Genomic DNA, 19,615 nt, shown 5'->3' with positions numbered 1-19,615 from the left:
GTGGACCAGAGTTTGTAATTAAAGTGGCCAAGATAGACAGACTAATGCTGTGATTCGCGAAGTCAGGGGCATATATAATGTAATTCTATGAAATCTGCAATCTTTTGGCCCCGCCTCTTTTTCATAAACCTGCAAATCAGGTAAAGATAGGCATGTACGGCTGTAACGATTAAAGTTTTACACTGATTAGGATGACTACGGCCGATGCCCCGCCCCCCCCACCCTGAAGAAACACCCATTTGTGTAAAATGACTTAAACATCATTTTGTGTTATGCTCGGTTGGAGAAGGAGAAGCCTGCAGAGACATTTCTAAGTGCAATCATAAATACAGAAATAAATAAATAAATAAATAAATAAATAAATACAGAAATGAAATAAAAAACCAAAAAAAAACAAACAAAAAAAACACACGCCTATATACTGCTACTCCGCTTTATCTAGCTGGAGTTAGGGTGTGTACACACGGTGAGATAAATCTGAGATTTTGACTATATAGTCAAAATCTTATGAAAAGTTAGTGCATATCTCATGGTGTTAGGCAGCTTGCGATACAGATTCGATCCCGATGCGCGCTCCCGTGGGGTCGGTATGGTAAGGCTTGATAGACTGTGCAGGCAAGTCAATCTTGACTATCTAGTGTACAATATAGTACAAAGTATAGTCAAAATTGGCACTCAGTCAAAATCGTACATAGACAAAATCTCAAGCACAGATAGCACAGATTGTACAGATTATGACTATCTGGGCTCTGGGGAGTTCAAGGGAAATCGCATAGTCACAATCGGGCATAGCAAGGATCCCACCATGTGTACACACCCTAAGACTCTGAATGTCAGATACAACATAGCTTTATAAACATACAAATACATTTTGAGGACACCACCCTCTTGTGCCTTACCAGTGGCGTGAGGTAAGTACCCCCGGGCCCCCCCAGTCTGAGAGGGGCCCCCCCTGCGACAGATCGGATATCTATTACCAATCCAATCCGCAGCGCAGAGCTCCCAACTGACACCATGGACGGTCGTCACAGCAGTATCCAATTGTATGCGCAGCTGCAGCCTGCAGCTCCGTGACTGGCTGGAGCGCAGGTTGCCGGGAACAAGGAGGCAGGATCCCTGGCATGCATACAGCTGCAGCACGTGGAGGTGGTTCTGCTCGTCGGAGGAGACAAGAACTTCAAGCTCTCGCTCTCCTCCTGTTCTGTGTGTGTCACTCACAGCCCGTCTTTCCAGCAGCAGAGCAAAAGTAAGACAGGCTGCACTGAACTTTTTGTTTTGTTGTTACGAATTAAAGTTGAAGTTAGGCCTTGGTTACTTTTTATTAAAAAAAAAGTAAATAAATAGTAAAATTATATATTATATATGAATATAAAATTGTAAAAAAAAAAAAAAAAAAATGAATACTATATGAGTATATGCTGGTATAGTGTAATCTCTTATAAAAATTGCTAATGCAGCGCATTCTTTGATTATAAGATACAGGTTGAGTATCCCTTATCCAAAATGCTTGGGACCAGAGGTATTTTGGATATCGGATTTTGCCGTATTTTGGAATAATTGCATACCATAGTGAGATATCATGGCGATGGGACCTAAGTATAAGCACAGAATGCACTTATGTTACATATACACCTTATACACACAGCCCAAAGGTAATTTTAGCCAATATTTTTTATAACTTTGTGGATTAAACAAAGTGTGTCTACATTCACACAATTCATTTATGTTTCATATACACCTTATACACACAGCCTGAAGGTCATTTAATACAATATTTTTTAATAACTGTGTATTAAACAAAGGTTGTGTACACTGAGCCATCAGAAAACAAAGGTTTCACTATCTCACTCTCACTCAAAAAAGTCCGTATTTCGGAATATTCCGTATTTCGGATATTTGGATATGGGATACTCAACCTGTACCTATTGTATTTAAAACAAGCAGTTTAATTATTTGCATATTTAGATACCCAGAGATCCAATGTTGTAGTATGTCAACTGAAACATATGTGCTAATGCTAATCTGTAATGAATTAAGATTTATAATGCAGTACAGTCATTGGCTTTATGATGTCTATTGACTCCGAATACGTTGGTGGTATAGTGCACACGCTGGTAGATTGTGTTCCAGCGCTGTGGAACGCAACTGGGAAAAGAAGCACATGCGCAGTATAAATTTTAGTGAATGACAGGAACAGGAAGTCACCGGGATTTCTGGTGGTGCGTTCCACAGCGGCGGCACGCACTCCAGGAATCGGATGCAGGAGCAGAAGGGTAACGTCTAGTTACCATTAATGTAGAGGACCTTTCCCATAAGCCCCTGGGTTCATGTCACCAACTATTTGGAATAGTAACCTGTGGCGAGCAAAGTGAGACACCGAGCCCGAAGCATGGCGAGGGTCCAATGGTGCATAGATAAACACAAAATTACCTCAAACAAAAACGGAAAATGGATAAAACATTAAAAAGGTGCTGGAAGGGCCGAAATTCGCTTCTGCCCTCTCATGCTGTCACTTCCTGGTCCTGATCACAAAGGGAACATACACACAACCGGCGCACAAGGGGGCATTTAAGAGGCCACCAGGTAATGTGTATGTTTTATACCTTTTGTGATGGTGCGTTGGCTGCATGTTGACTCTTGAATATTAAATTGTAATGCTTGACAAAGGTCTTTCTATGACGTTGCAATATTATATGCCTACAATTTGTCTATTATTAAAATGTAATGCACATTTTAAGAATTGGGGAGTGCCTACTATTTGGACTATATTTTTAGATAATATATCCAAACTGCCCAGTACTCACCTAGTTCAAATGATACAGCGCCAGAGCCGGCCCTAACCAATATGATGCCCCAGGCAAGATTTTGGCTGGTGCCCCCTAGCACCGCGGCTAGTTCCGCCTCTAACCCTGCACCCTTTTCCCAATATAATCACCCCTCACCCATAGCAGTCCTTTGGTGCTCCTACCTCCTATATTTTAAATAGGAACAGTGCGCACATTCGGCGCACAGACCAGAAATGTTAGGCGCAGCGGTTTTTGTCCACGCTCTGACCGAGCAGCGGTCACGGCCGCCGTGCCTCTCGCTCTGTATGCTCCCGCACGGCACCTAGCAACGCCGGGACGCCGTGCGCGCGATAGCCGCCGGTCCCTGGCAACGCTAGGACGTCGTGCGCCCAGGGCCGCCGGGTCCATGGCAACGGGGACGCCACAGGCGGACCGCGTTCCCCGTTGCCATGAGAGTACTCACACCTGTTCTCCCCTGCTCGTGCAGCAAGGCAGCTGCACGACATTCATCAATCAGGCTCTGCACTGCCATTGGAGGGTTCCCTGTTATATGCCTCCTCAGTGCCTCACACAGACGCCGGTGATAGCTTCCTGCATGCTGTTCCTGCCTGGTAACGTCTGTTCCTGATTTAGCTGTATCTGGTCGATCCTGCTCCCTGTGCTCTCGAGTCCTGGAGTTCTGAAGCCGGTCCTGGGAATCCTTCCTGTCCAAAACGAACCTGTTGCAGTCATCTGAGGGTTCTTGTTATTTGGGGTTCTCTCCCGGTTTCGTGAGTAGCGGCTTCTGCCGCGAGTTGCGGCCTAGGCCGCTTTAACTTTGTATTACTTTTGTGTTGGAGGTTTTTGCGGAGGTTTCCGCTTTTCACTGTCCTCCCCGGAACTCGGCGGTGCCGTGTGGGGGAACGGACAGTGGTATCTTTTGTTGTCCTTTTTCCTTGGCGGCGTGCCGCACATACCTTTAGTTTTAGGGTTGTTAGTAGCCCCTAGCTTCTGTTTGTTTTAGTTAGAGGTCCCCTTGTTATTACCCTGTCTCGGTTGACGCTTTGTCTCTCTCTAAGACCTGGGGGCATCGGAGTTGGGCAGACCTAATCCGCCCTTCAAACGCGGCTGCCGTGGGCCCAAGAAACCATAGTCGTTCAGGCGTGAGTCGACCACACGGGTAAGACAACGGAGGTAGGGTGCTAGGGGCTATTCCCGTACCTCTCCTTAGTTTAGCGTCACGTTCTGGTGCTCTGAACTCGCATCACTACATCTCTCCAGTTCTGAGCATCAGGAACGTAACATTATCACCGGCCATTAAAAAAAAAAAAAAGAGTTAATTTTCTCTTTTATTGGTGGGCCTAGAAATTCGGCCTCATGAATCTGGCAGTTTTAGGTCCAAATCCCAGCCAGCTTTTGGCCAACCAGATTCAGGAACTAACTCAGATGGTTCAGGACCTTACTCTTCGGGTGAGATCGCAGGAAGATCTTTTGCGACCCTCCCCGAGTATGGTTCCAGAACCAAAAATGCATTTACCTGATCGTTTTTCGGGTAACCGAAAGGATTTTTTTAATTTTAAAGGAAGCTTGTAAGCTTTATTTTCGTTTAAGGCCCCGTTCCTCTGGTACCGAGTCTCAACGGGTCGGGATTGTGATGTCTTTACTCCAAGGTGATCCACAGACCTGGGCTTTTGGGCTAAGAGCGGATGATGTTGCCTTGCTATCAGTAGATGCCTTTTTTAAGTCATTAGGCCTTTTGTATGATGACCCTGATAGAGAAGCATCAGCTGAGAGCCACCTGCGTGCACTTAAGCAAGGGAAAAATCCAGCAGAGGCATATTGTACCGAGTTTCGCAGTTGGTCGAACGACTGTGGCTGGAATGACCCGGCCCTGCGCAGTCAGTTTCGCCTCGGTTTGTCTGAAGTTATTAAAGACAGTCTCCTTCAGTACCCCGCTCCTGAGACTCTAGACAAACTCATGGAGCTCGCTATTAAAATTGATCGTCGTCTCCGAGAGCGGAGGGCTGAAAGAGGAGCTACTTTTAGGCCTAGTCCATGTGTATATACTTTTCCTGAGGACATCGAGGAGCCCATGCAAATGGGTCTCTCCCGGCTGTCCCCAGAGGAAAGAACCAGAAGGCTAAATTCTGGTCTTTGTTTGTATTGTGGTGGCAAGGGACATATCGCACGTAATTGCCCGAATAAGCAGGGAAACGCTCTGACCAAGTGAGTAGTGAGGGGGTTCACTTGGGTCTGCAGTTAATCTCCTCTAATGATTCCTTATTAGTTCCTGTAAAAATTTTCTTTGGTAGCCTCGGTTCGTTGGTGTCGGCCTTCGTCGACAGTGGAGCTGCGGGAAATTTCATGGATCTTGGTTGGGCTCAGGCTTTAGGCGTTCCACAGATACCCTTGGATAAACGTATCACCATGCACGGCTTGGATGGTGGTCCGCTTTCTAATGGGGTTATCACTCACCGCACACCTCCAGTACAACTGACAGTGGGGGCCTTACATTCAGAGAAAATCGAGTTTTACCTTACCCATTGTCCGGCTGTCCCCGTAGTTTTGGGTCACCCCTGGCTTGCCTTTCATAATCCCACCATAGATTGGCGGTCTGGGGAGATTTCCCAATGGGGTCCCTTTTGTGTTAAGGAGTGTATTTCCCGTCCAGTCCGGGTTGCGGCAGTCACCCCAGAATTTATTCCTTTGGAATATCAGGACTTTGCCGATGTTTTCTCCAAGGGTAATGCGGATGTACTGCCTCCCCATCGGTCCTATGACTGCGCTATTGATTTAGTTCCCGGTGCCTCTTTACCTAAGGGGAGATTATATGCCTCGTCCGGGCCGGAAACCACGGCAATGAATGATTATATTCAGGAGAGCCTAAAAAAAAGGCTTCATTAGGCCCTCGAAATCTCCATTAAGTGCAGGGTTCTTTTTTGTTGAGAAAAAAGATGGGTCACTCAGACCATGTATTGATTTTCGGGCTCTGAATAAAATTTCTGTTAAAAACACCTACCCTTGCCATTGATTTCAGTACTGTTTGATCAGCTCCGGTCTGCCGTTATCTTCTCCAAGATCGATCTTAGAGGGGCTTACAATCTCATCCGAATAAAATCTGGGGATGAGTGGACGACGGCTTTCAGCACACAGTCAGGTCATTATGAATACCTGGTGATGCCGTTTGGGCTGTCAAATGCTCCTGCGGTATTTCAAGATCTCATTAATGACTTCCTTCGTGACTTCCTAGGAAAGTTCGTAGTCGTTTACTTAGACGACATTTTGATTTACTCTGAGTCTGTTGAGCAACATATTACCCATGTGCGACTGGTCCTTCAAAAATTACGGGAGAATCATTTATACGCCAAACTGGAGAAATGTGATTTCCACATCACAGAAGTGTCCTTCCTGGGGTATATTATTTCTCCCAAGGGGTTTTTCATGGAACCAAAAAAACTCCAGGCCATCCTAAATTGGGCACAACCCACGAACTTAAAAGCAATTCGGCGCTTTTTAGGGTTTGCAAATTATTATAGGCGTTTTATTCATACCTTCTCTGATTTGGTCGCTCCTATAGTAGCATTGACTAAGAAAGGAGCGGACCCTTCCAATTGGTCGCCTGAAGCAGAGTCTGCCTTTCTGGCCTTAAAGCAGGCCTTTGTCTCAGCTCCTGTTCTCAGGCACCCCAACCCGGAGCTCCCCTTTATTGTCGAGGTAGATGCCTCAGAGGTTTGAGTGGGGGCTATCCTTTCTCAGGAAGACCCGGAGTCTCAGGAATTACACCCTTGTGCCTTCATGTCCAGGAAATTCTCCTCCGCAGAATCCAACTATGATGTTGGTAATCGAGAATTGTTGGCAGTTAAATGGGCTTTCGAGGAGTGGAGGCATTGGCTGGAAGGAGCTAGGCATACCATTACAGTGTTTACTGACCACAAGAACCTGCAGTATATTGAGTCAGCTAAACGGCTTAATGCTCGACAGGCACGTTGGGCGCTGTTTTTTACTCGTTTCAGGTTTATTATCACCTTCAGGCCCGGTTCCAAGAATACAAAAGCTGATGCCTTGTCACGTTGTTTTCTTCCGGTTCACAATAACCATCCAGCTACTACCCCCATAGTTCCGTCGTCTGTCATCCGGGCAGGCCTCACACAGGATTTATTTACACAGCTAGTCCAGCTTCAGCAGCAGGCTCCCAAAGTTACTCCTGCGGAACGTCTCTTCATCCCTGAATTTCTGAGAGGCACTGTTCTAGCAGAGTTTCATGATAACAAAGTTTCCGGTCATCCGGGTGTTACTAAAACCTTGGAATTAATTTCTCGCTCGGTGTGGTGGCCTAATCTTTCCAAGGACGTAATGGAATTTGTCCTCTCTTGTCAGGTCTGCGCTCAGCACAAGATATCCCGATCGTTGCCAGTCGGGCAACTCATGCCTTTAGCCATCCCTCTTAGGCCATGGTCACACATTTCCATGGATTTTGTGGTGGACCTTCCTCTTTCATCTGGATTCCGGGTCATTTGGGTGGTGGTAGACCGTTTTAGTAAGATGGCCCACTTCATTGCTCTTCCCCGATTACCCTCCAAGTTTTGTTTCTCCGCCATGTCTTCAGGCTCCATGGTTTACCCATGGATATTGTCTCTGACCGGGGACCACAATTCATTGCCAGTTTCTGGAAACGTTTTTGTGCCTCATTAAATATGAAGCTCTCTTTAACATCTGGATACCATCCACAGTCTAACGGACAAACTGAACGTGTTAATCAGTCATTAAAGCCGTATTTACGGCTGTATTCGGCCAAACTTCAGAATGATTGGTCTGAATTTCTTCCTTTGGCCGAGTTTGCCTATAATAACTCTTGCCATTCTTCCACCAAGGAGTCTCCTTTCTTTTCGGTCCTGGGCTTTCATCCTAGAGCCAATTCCTTTTATCCTCATTTTCCAGGCTCTTCGTTGACCTTAACTTCCCGCCTCAGAATAATTTGGAAAAAGGTGCACCTTGCCCTGAAGAAGGCTGCCTTCCGAGAGAATTTTTTTTCGGATAAGTTCCGACGCCCGTGCACTCTTAAGGTGGGAGATAAGGTGTGGTTGTCAACCCGTAACATCAAGCTCCGACAACCCTCGGCTAGATTGGGACCCAAATTTATTGGACCGTTTCTTATTGTCAAGAAAGTCAATCCAGTGGCTTTTCGGCTGCGGTTGCCTAAATCACTTAAAGTTGGCAACACTTTCCACTGCTCTCTTTTGAAGAAATATATTGTTTCCAGGAGGTTCCCCCGGAAGATTTCCCAGGGTAGACTTCCGGTGGATGTTCAGGGTCAACAAGAGTTCCTGGTGGAGAAGGTTTTAGATTCTAAGCTTTCTCGTGGCCGGCTTTATTTTTTGGTCCACTGGAAAGGTTATGGCCCTGAAGAAAGGTCTTGGGTGTTGGATAAGGATTTACATGCTCCTAAACTTAAGAAGGTATTCTTTCAGGAGTTTCCTCAGAAACCCGGCTCTAGGGGTTCTTTAACCCCTCCTCAAGGGGGGGGGGTACTGTTAGGCGCGGCGGTTTTTGTCCACGCTCTGACCGAGCAGCGGTCACGGCCGCCGCACCTCTCGCTCTGTATGCTCCCGCACGGCGCCTAGCAACGCCGGGACGCCGTGCGCGCGATAGCCGCCGGGTCCCTGGCAACGCTAGGACGCCGTGCGCCCAGGGCCGCCGGGTCCATGGCAACGGGGACGCCACAGGCGGACCGCGTCCCCCGTTGCCATGAGAGTACTCACACCTGTTCTCCCCTGCTCGTGCAGCAAGGCAGCTGCACGACATTCATTAATCAGGCTCTGCACTGCCATTGGAGGGTTCCCTGTTATATGCCTCCTCAGTGCCTCACACAGACGCCGGTGATAGCTTCCTGCATGCTGTTCCTGCCTGGTAACGTGTTCCTGATTTAGCTGTATCTGGTCGATCCTGCTCCCTGTGCTCTCGAGTCCTGGAGTTCTGAAGCCGGTCCTGGGAATCCTTCCTGTCCAAAACGAACCTGTTGCAGTCATCCGAGGGTTCTTGTTATTTGGGGTTCTCTCCCGGTTTCGTGAGTAGCGGCTTCTGCCGTGAGTTGCGGCCTAGGCCGCTTTAACTTTGTATTACTTTTGTGTTGGAGGTTTTTGCAGAGGTTTCCGCTTTTCACTGTCCTTCCCGAAACTCGGCGGTGCCGTGTGGGGGAACGGACAGTGGTATCTTTTGTTGTCCTTTTTCCTTGGCGGCATGCCGCACATACCTTTAGTTTTAGGGTTGTTAGAGGTCCCCTTGTTATTACCCTGTCTCGGTTCACGCTTTGTCTCTCTCTAAGACCTGGGGGCATCGGAGTTGGGCAGACCTAATCCGCCCTTCAAACGCGGCTGCTGTGGGCCTAAGAAACCATAGTCGTTCAGGCGTGAGTCGACCACACGGGTAAGACAACGGAGGTAGGGTGCTAGGGGCTATTCCCGTACCTCTCCTTAGTTCAGCGTCACGTTCTGGTGCTCTGAACTCGCATCACTACATCTCTCCAGTCCTGAGCATCAGGAACGTAACAGAAAGGGGCATGTTCTTGCTGGGAAAGGGCATGGCCATACAATAGTACCCCCAATTCAAATTACGCCAAACAGTAGTGCAACTTTATTCACATTATATCATGCGATAATGTCTCTTGTTCACGTTACATCACACAGTAGTCCCACTTTACCTTATATACGTTACTTCTCACAGTAGTGCTCCTTATTCACATTACATCACACTGAATTTCTCATTATTCATATTACACTACACCATAATGATCTTTATTCACATTAGACCACACGGTAGAGCACCTTATACACATAATGCCACACATTAGTAATGCCTTTATACACAAAATACCACAAAGTAATGTCCTTTACACATATAAAACACATTATTAATGTCCTAATAAACATAATGCACCTTACACATTATGCCAACCTTTCTTAATGCCCTAATACATACAATGTCCCTTACACATATGCCGCACATTAATGCCCTTATACACATGACACACATAGGGGTATATGCAATTGGGATCGAATTGCCGCAAACGTCGAAAAACGGGGCATTTTCGACAAAAAAAAAAAAAAATCGACAATGCAATACAGTACTTTGACAAAAAGACGGACGTTTCAGATTCGACTTTGAAATTCGACAGTTGTCAAATTCGACATGTCTGCAATGGTAAAAATGCGGCTTTTCGACAAAAGTATATTCAATTGAAGAATGTCGATTCGACAACAGTGCTTTTCGACAGTAATTTCGTCAATTTCATTCCGCCTCACTTTGCTGGCGGAATCTAATAAAAATTTTTAAAAACATGTTTTTTTTGTGTTTTTTTTTATTGCTAATAGCATATCTATTTATATTAGAAAGAATTATGTACTTGGTTTGTCGATTAGGACACACAAGTATTATATATATATATATATATATATATATATATATATATATATATATATATATATATAAGCAAAGCTGGCAGGCTCGGCACTCACTGTTGGGCACTATTTACTTGCTGTGGTGCCTTCCGCGAATGTTGCCATCCAAATGTAATCTCTATAAAGCAGCGGCACACGGCAGACTGATTTGCAGAAAAAAGCCGTTTATTCCGGTCCTACGCCGTTTCGGGGATGTACCCCGTCTTCAGGGACAATACAGTACAAATATAGTGCTAATACCATCAACCTTTTATACCCTCTAAACAAGTGCTCATGAATGTTTAATGTGTGAGTTGTATCACACATTAAACATTCATGAGCACTTGTTTAGAGGGTATAAAAGGTTGATGGTATTAGCACTATATTTGTACTGTATTGTCCCTGAAGACGGGGTACATCCCCGAAACGGCGTAGGACCGGAATAAACGGCTTTTTTCTGCAAATCAGTCTGCCGAGTGCCGCTGCTTTATAGAGATTATATATATATATATATATATATATATATATATATATATATATATATATATATATATTTTTTTTTTTTTAACTGACTAAAACAATATGGAGAGATCAGAGCATGGTTTTCAGTGGGAATGGGTTAAAATCAAGAAAAAAAAATGTGTGGGGTCCCCCCTCCTAAGCATAACCAGCCTCGGGCTCTTTGAGCCGGTCCTGGTTGTAAAAATACGGGGGGGGGGGAAATTACAGGGGATCCCCCGTATTTTCACAACCAGCACCGAGCTCTGCGTCCGGTCCTGGTGCCAAAAATACGGGGGACAAAAACACATAGGGGTCCCCTGTATTTTTAACACCAGCACCGGGCTCCACTAGTCAGAGAGATAATGCTACAGCCGGGGGACACTTTTATACCGGTCCCTGCGGCCGTGGCATTAAATCCCCAACTAGTCACCCCTGGCCGGGGTACCCTGGAGTGGGGACCCCTTAAATCAAGGGGTCCCCCCCCTCCAGCCACCCAAGGGCCAGAGGTGAAGCCCGAGGCTGTCTCCCCCATCCATGGGCTGCGGATGGGAGGCTGATAGCCAAGTGACACAAAGAAAGAATATTGTTTTTGTAGCAGAACTACAAGTCCCAGCAAGCCTTCCCCGCAAGCTGGTACTTGGAGAACCACAAGTACCAGCATGCGTGGGTGAAAACGGGCCCGCTGGTACCTGTAGTTCTACTGCAAAAAAAATACCCAAATAAAAACAGTACACGCACACCGTGAAAGTAAAACTTGATTGCATACATGCACACCAACATACATACTTCCCTATGTTCACACGAGGTTCGGTCCACTTCTCCAAGTAGAATCCACGGTGTACCTGAAAATAAAATTATACTCACAAAAAACCAGTGTAGATCGGTCCTCTTCTTTTTTGTAATCCACGTACTTGGCAAAAAAAGAAAACGCATTTACCCGGACCACGCACTGAAAGGGGTCCCATGTTTACACATGGGACCCCTTTCCCCGAATGCCGCGACCCCACGTGACTCCTGTCCCAGAGGGTCCCTTCAGCCAATCAGGGAGCGTCACATCGTGGCACTCTCCTGATTGGTTGCGCGCGTCTGAGCTGTCAGGCGGCACATCGCACAGCCTTTCCATTATCTTCAATGGTGGGAACTTTGCGGTCAGCGGTGAGGTTACTCGCGTATTTTTACAACCAGGACCGGCTCAAAGAGCCCGAGGCTGATTATGCTTAGGAGGGGGGACCCCACGCAATTTTTTTCTGGGTTTTTTAATCATTTTTGTACCGTCCAAAAAGTCGAATCCAGGACGCACATATCCGTCAATTGGTCCGTTTTTCGACAGCGGGACTGTCGAATCCGTTTTTTATTGAATATGTCAAATTCGGGTCCCGGCGGGAGGGTATGTGACTGTAGAATTGTGTTGAATTTAAAAACGGTCGAATTCCAGCCGGAATTCGACCGCAATTGCATATACCCCATAATGTCCCTTACACATATGCTGCACATTATTAATTAATTTATACACATGACACACATAATGCCCCTTACTTACACATATGCCAAACACTATTGTACAACCAACCAACCAACCTGTACACAGCACTCACACGGTCACTAACACTGTGACCTCTGGCTCTGCTTGCCATGCAGCAGGAGATGCCTGGGGTGAGTCAGCTGGCAGCTCTAGGCCAGCTCTGCTAACGTTGGGCACCTTCTATGCTGAAAATGCACCTTATTTGCATTGCTGTCTGATGTAGTATGCAGAAGCAGCTTCTGCTGATTAAAATGATATGCGGCATGCCCATATTCTGTGTTCGACTGTGGCTGTATCTGCATACGAAATGCTACGTTACAGTGATTTCCAGTAATACTCTGTAACATAGCATTTCATATGCAGATATAGCTGCAGTCACACACAGAATATAGGCATGCTGCATATCATTTTAATCAGCAGAAGCTGCTTGTGCCCCTAGACATTCCAAATGCCCTAGGCAATTGCCTAGTTTGCCTATGCCTAGGAGCGGCTCTGTATCATATATGTGTATGTATATACTTGTATTATGGTTGTAATTTTAGACCTGAGGGTTCCCCTGTTTTAAATACCCTGGGCCCATCGAAATATTAATCCAGCTCTGTGCATTGTTGTCCCTGGTACATGTTACTGTCCAACATGAATGATATTTATAATATATATTGCCTGTAAAGCTGAAGCAAAGTTTGAACGTATCTGGAACAGGTGGCTTGAATCCAGCTATGCTCGTTCTAATGCTGGGGAATGATCAGTATGTGGGTTCAACATGCAAGTCCACTACCTTTCTTTAAGAGTTGACATATGTCCCTTCTTGATATGTGTTTGGGTTGTTACATGCTTAATGGCCCTCATTCCGAGTTGTTCGCTCGGTATTTTTCATCGCATCGCAGTGAAAATCCGCTTAGTACGCATGCGCAATGTTCGCACTGCGACTGCGCCAAGTAACTTTACTATGAAGAAAGTATTTTTACTCACGGCTTTTTCTTCGCTCCGGCGATCGTAATGTGATTGACAGGAAATGGGTGTTACTGGGCGGATACACGGCGTTTCAGGGGCGTGTGGCTGAAAACGCTACCGTTTCCGGAAAAAACGCAGGAGTGGCCGGGGAAACGGTGGGAGTGCCTGGGCGAACGCTGGGTGTGTTTGTGACGTCAACCAGGAACGACAAGCACTGAAATGATCGCACAGGCAGAGTAAGTCTGGAGCTACTCTGAAACTGCTAACTCGTTTGTAATCGCAATATTGCGCGTACGTCGGTCGCAATTTTAAGAAGCTAAGATTCACTCCCAGTAGGCGGCGGCTTAGCGTGTGTAACTCTGCTACATTCGCCTTGCGAGCGAACAACTCGGAATGAGGGCCAATGTTTCTGTACAGCTGGAGTCAGAGAGCCTCATCTTCCAAGATGGGGGTGACACAAACAGACGTAGTAATTGGAAGGTCTGGCCTTTTCTTTCCTCGTTTGTGTTTATACTTTTTATACATGAAATTAACAAAAATTAATATTTGAAATCTATATTGCTACATCTTCATTCTTCTTTTGGGGATGTGACCATTATCATACAGTTTGCGTGTATCATATTTGTTCTATTAATGGTCGGCCTTTGATTGGACCCATTTTGACTGCTGTTTGATGATATATGAAGCTTCCTCCGCTTTGTATGAATCATCAATAATTGATTAATGGTTTTGGCTGTTATTCTTAATTGTGTTTGTTTGTAAAACTAATAAAAATTACTCAAAATAAAAATAAAAAAAATTAAAAAGTATATTAGTCTTATACATCGGTTTTCCTTTCTGCAATGTGTTAATTGTATAAAGAATTGGTTCACTACTCATCTGCAAGTGTTGGTTAGCGCATGGATGCAGGCTTCCAGTTAGTTTGCATATACCTCCAGTGGGCAGTGTCATTGTGACGCCATATACACCCCTCCCCTCAGAATGTAAGCTCTCACGAGTAGGGCCCTCTTCCCTCATGTGCTTATCCTTTTCTTACTTGAGTTATTTGGCCACCTTGGAACTTATCTCTACAGTATGTCATTTACTGGTGTAGTTATGCTTAGTTACCCTGTACTTGTCCTGTATTGTTTTCAACTGTAAGTCACTGTTTTTCTGTTTTGATTACGTGCATATGTACTCTGTTATTGGGCGCTACGGAACCCTTGTGGCGCCATATAAAGGATAATAATATACAGGGCGGTAATAAAGCGGCAACCACATTAGATCAACCAATACACACTGCATTTTTCATACTCCTGCTGAATTGGACTGGTTGAGGACAGTCACGATATGAGGCACTTGCTTAGCTAGACATGCAACTACCTTCTAAAATGGCCACTTGCTGAGGAGATGTGAAAAGGGATTTCTGCATAAATTTAGTTCAATACAGCCCCAACCAGTTATTTAATGGATAATATAGAGCTATGCATATACTCTGATGTACATTAATTACAAATAATAGCTATACTTCCTCTTGTAAAGATTGATTATGAGTAATAAAAATATAAATAAATAAAAAATAAAAATAGGACCCCAGTATCCTCTACGGACTACAAGAAAAGGATTAATTAAAATCCTATTTTCTCTTACATCCTAGAGGATACTGGGGTCCACATTAGTACCATGGGGATGTACCAAATCTCCCAAACCGGGTGGTAGAATGCTGAGGTTCCTGCAGAACCGATTGACCAAACTGAAGGTGCTCAGAGACCAAAGTACCGAACTTGTGGAACACAGCAAACGTGGTCGAACCTGACCAAGTAGCTGCTCGGCAGAGCTGTAAAGCCGAGACACCCCAGGCAGCCGCCCAGGAAGGACCCACCGACCTAGTACAGTGGGCCTGTACAGATTTTGGGCACCGCAAACCTGCCGTGGAATAAGCATGCTGGATAGTAAGCCTGATCCAGCATGCAATTGTCTGCTTAGAAGCAGGACACCCAATTTTATTGGGATCATAGAGAACAAGCAGTCAGAATTTCTGGGACGAGCTGTCCGCTTCACATAAATCTTCAAAGCCCTCACAATATCCAAGGACTTTGAAGTAACAGAGGTGTTCGTAACAGCTGGAACCAGAACAGGTTGGTTGATATGAAACGCAGACACCACCTTTGGAAGAAATTGCTGACGAGTTCTGAGTTCAGCCCTATCTTCATGAAAAATCAAATAGGGGCTTTTGTGAGACAACGCCCCCCTCTCCAAAACATGCCTCGCAGAAGCCAAGGCCAACAGTGACAGCCTTCCACGTAAGAAACTTGACATTAACGTCCTGTAAAGGCTCAAGCCATTCCGATTGAAGGAACTGCAACACTACGTTGAGATCCCAAGGTGCAGGAGGCACAAAGGGTGGTTGGATGTGCAGAATCCCCTTCAAAAATGTCTGAACCTCAGGGAGAGAAGCCAATTGTTTCTGGAAGAAAATGGATTAAGCCCGAAATCTGGACTTTTATGGAGCCCAAACGTAGGCCCATATCCACACCTGACTGCAGAAAAAGAAGAAAACGTCCCAGTTGAAATTCCACCGCAGGAAGTTTCCTGAACTCACACCAAGAGACGTATTTTTTTCCAAATACGGTGGTAATGTTTAGACATTACCCCCTTTCTGGCTTGGATCAGGGTTGGAATAACCCTATCCAGGATCCCTTTCAGGGCTAGAATTTGACGCTCAACTTCCATGCCGTTAAACGTAGCCGTGGTAACTCTTGATAAACGAACGGCCCCTGTTGGAGAAGGTACTCGCGAAGAGGTAGAGGCCATGGGTCCTTTAGGAGCATCTCCAGTAGATCTGCATACCAGGCCCTTCTTGGCCAGTCCGGAGCAATGAGAATTGCTTGAACCTTTTCTCTTTTTTTCTTTTGGGAATTTTTGGGCTCAATGGGAGTGGTGGAAACACGTACACCATAAGGTAGACACATTGAGTCACCAGAGCGTCCACCACCACTGCTTGTGAGTCCCTCTACCTGGAACAATACCGCTTGAGCTTCTTGTTGAGACGAGAGGCCATCATGTTGATTTGTGGCATTCCCCACCGACGTGTCAAGCACCCGAACACCTCCAGGTGAAGGCCCCACTCTCCTGGGTGGATGTCGTGTCTGCTTCCCAGTTGTCTACTCCTGGAATGAAGATCGTGGACAATGCCACAGTGTGTCTTTCTGCTCAGAGGAGAATACTTGTTACCTCTGCCATTGCTGCCCTGCTCTTCGTTCTGCCTTCTCGTTTATGCACGTTACTAACGTCACATTGTCCGACTGAACCTGAATGACTTGATCTTGAAGAAGATGCAATGCCAGTAGAAGGGCATTGAATATGGCCCTTAGTTCCAGAATGTTGATTGGAAGAATGGCTTCCTGACTTGACCATTTACCTTGGAACTGTTCCTCCTGGGTGACTGTTCCTCTGAGGATTGCGTCTGTGGTTAGCAGAATCCAATTTTGAATCCCGAACCTTCGGCCCTCGGTCAGGTGAGAAGTCTGAAGTCACCACAGAAGAGAAATTCTGGCTTTTGGTGACAGACGGATCCTCTGGTGCATGTAAAGATGCGATCCGGACCATTTGTCCAACAGATCGAGCTGGAAGGGCCTTGCGTGAACCCTTCCGTACTGCAGCGCCTCGTAAGCAGCTACCATCTATCCCAGAAGGCGAATGCACAGATGCACCGATGTCTGGGTTTGTCTTAGAACATCCCGCATCATCGACTGGATCACCAATGCCTTTCCAACGGAAGGAATACCTTCTGTGCCTTCGTATCCAATATCATCCCCAGGAACGGAAGCCTCAGAGTTGGTTCCAGATGAGATTTTGGTAGGTTCAAAATCCACCTGTGATCCTGGAGTAGCTGGTTGAGAGGGCAATCTTGACTAACAACCTCTCCCTGGATGGTGCCTTTATCAGCAGATCGTCCAGGTACGGTATTATGTTCACTCCCTGTTTGCGGAGGAGAAACATCTCTGCCATTACCTTGGTGAACACCCTCGGTGCCGTAGAGAGGCCAAATGGCAGGGCCTGGAACTGGTAGTGACAGTCCTGTAATGCAAACCTTAGATAAGCCTGATGACGCAGCCAAATCGGAATATGAAGGTACGCATCCTTGATATCCAGAGACACTAAGAATTCCCCCTCCAGACCGGAGATCACCACTCTGAGACTTCATCTTGAACTTGAACACCCGTAAGTACAAGTACAAGTCTGTAGCCCTGGGCTAGAAGATCCTTGACCCAGGGATCCTGGCATGACCTTGACCATATGTGACTGAAAAATCTCAGACAGGCTCCCACCTGCCTGTCTTCCAGGCAGTGCAGTCTACCATCATGCTGAAGGCTTAGAGGAAGCAGAACCGGGGTTCTGTTCCTATGAACCTGCAGTTGCTGGTTTTCTGGGTTTACCTCTATTGCCCTTGAAGGCTGTATAAGAACCTTTGGTTTCGTTTTTGAACTTCGCTGTCCAAAAGGACTGCAGAGTTGGAGCAGTGTAGGATTTTCTAGTCGGGGGAGCTGCGGAAGGAAGGTATGTAGACTTACCCGCCATAGCCTTGGATATCCACGTATCCAGTTCATCTCCAAAAAGGGCTTCACCTAGGCTTTACACGTCTTTCCGGGAATCCGTGTCCGCAGTGCACTGGTGTAGCCACAAGCCACTGCGTGCTGACATTGCCATGGCAGTGGTGCCTGCGTTCAGTAAACCAATTTTCTTTATAGCCTCCACCATAAATTTAGCAGAATCCTGTATATGCTGTAGGAGTAAAATTATCTTCCCCCTGGATAAAGAATCTAACTAGTCAGTTAGATTACCTGACCATTTTGGAATGGCCCTAGAGATCCATGCAAAAGCTATAGTGGGTCTCTGGGCCACCCCCGCAGCTGTGTACAGAGATTTGAGAGTGGTCTCATTCATGCGGTCTGCAACATCCTTCAAGGAAGCTGTCCCAGGAACAGGTAAAACTATCTTACGTGACAGCCTAAAAACCGATGCATCAACTATCTGTGGGTTTTCCCATTTTATCCTATCATCCTGAGGAAACGGAAAGGATGTGAGTAACTGTTTTGGGATCTGAAACTTCTTGTCAGGATTTACCCAAGTTGCTTCAAAGAGGGAATTTAATTGCTTAGATGCAGGGAAAGTAGTTGAGGATTTCTTTTTTACATTAAAATAAGAGATTCTTCATCTTCCTCTGTCACTTTGTCAGGGATGTGCAGGACATCTCTAATAGCTTCTATCAGGGCCTGCATACCCTGTGACAAAGCTGCATCACCCCCCGAGTCCACCTCCTCTGGGTCTGATACATCATCATCATCATCATTGTTATCAGCCTGCATGATTTGGGCCAGAGTAGGTTTCTGTGGACAAATGGCAGGGGTCTGAGATGCTGGAATAACCACTGAATCTCTATTTATCAGGTCATCAACAGATTGCCTTAAGTATTGCATCTCCTGCTTATTTTGGGATAATTTATTCAAAATATTTGAAATCATCCCTTTTAATAAATCTAACCATACTGGTGCAGATCCACTAGCCTGAGAATGTGTACTATCCTGAGTACATGGTAGATTGAGAAAAACACTCTGCTGTGCATGATACACACTCCTTTGACATAGTAAATGTGAAAGAAAAACACACACGAAAATAGGGTAAAAAACACCGTTAATCCACACTTAGCCCTCTAGGGAGACACAGAGTATAATGGAGCCAGTCACACAGCGCCCCTATAGCTAAAGTACAAGTTTAGCTGGGTCGCAAACCAAGTATCTTTAATACGGTTTAGTACACCAAATATTGCTCTCCCCCCTTTGCTATGACCCCCTGGTTCTCCGGGCACATTTTCAAAACTAAGTCTGGTAGGAGGGGCATACAGGGAGGAGCCAGCCCACACTATCAATTTCTTAAAGTGCCCATGGCTCCTATTGGACCAATCTAGATCCCATGGTACTAATGTGGACCCCAGTATCCTCTATGACGAAAGTAAGTGAATAGAATTTGTGGCTATATTCCACACATCTTTTATATTATAAAATGAAGTGCATCAAATAGTTAGCTTTTGAAGAAAGCATAGTACAGAATGCTGAGTACATGCATAGTACAGAATGCTCAAGCAGTGTCTCCGCATTTACATACAGCACAGGTTTCTTACATTCACAGAAATTATTTCTTTAACTAAGTGTCCTTACCATTGTGCCGTGTGGCCTCAGCTGAGCAGCTCATTTACCTTAGCTTTGCAAAAATAAGAGCAAGTTATTAGACTTTGGACTGCAATGTTAGAGAAGCAGCATGGTATAGAAGGGTAGGTGAAGGATGATGAATTATAGGCATGTAGGCCTACTCTACTAGAATAACCATTATACCCCTGGGAATGTAGACTACTGTCCTAATTTCACCAGGGATGCATTCACATTTGTGTAGAACCCAAATAG

This window comes from Pseudophryne corroboree, chromosome 8, assembly GCF_028390025.1.
Source record: "Pseudophryne corroboree isolate aPseCor3 chromosome 8, aPseCor3.hap2, whole genome shotgun sequence".
NCBI classification, from domain to species: domain Eukaryota; kingdom Metazoa; phylum Chordata; class Amphibia; order Anura; family Myobatrachidae; genus Pseudophryne; species Pseudophryne corroboree.
The sequence above is the reverse complement of the archived record's forward strand: the minus strand, read 5'-3'. Positions refer to the sequence as shown.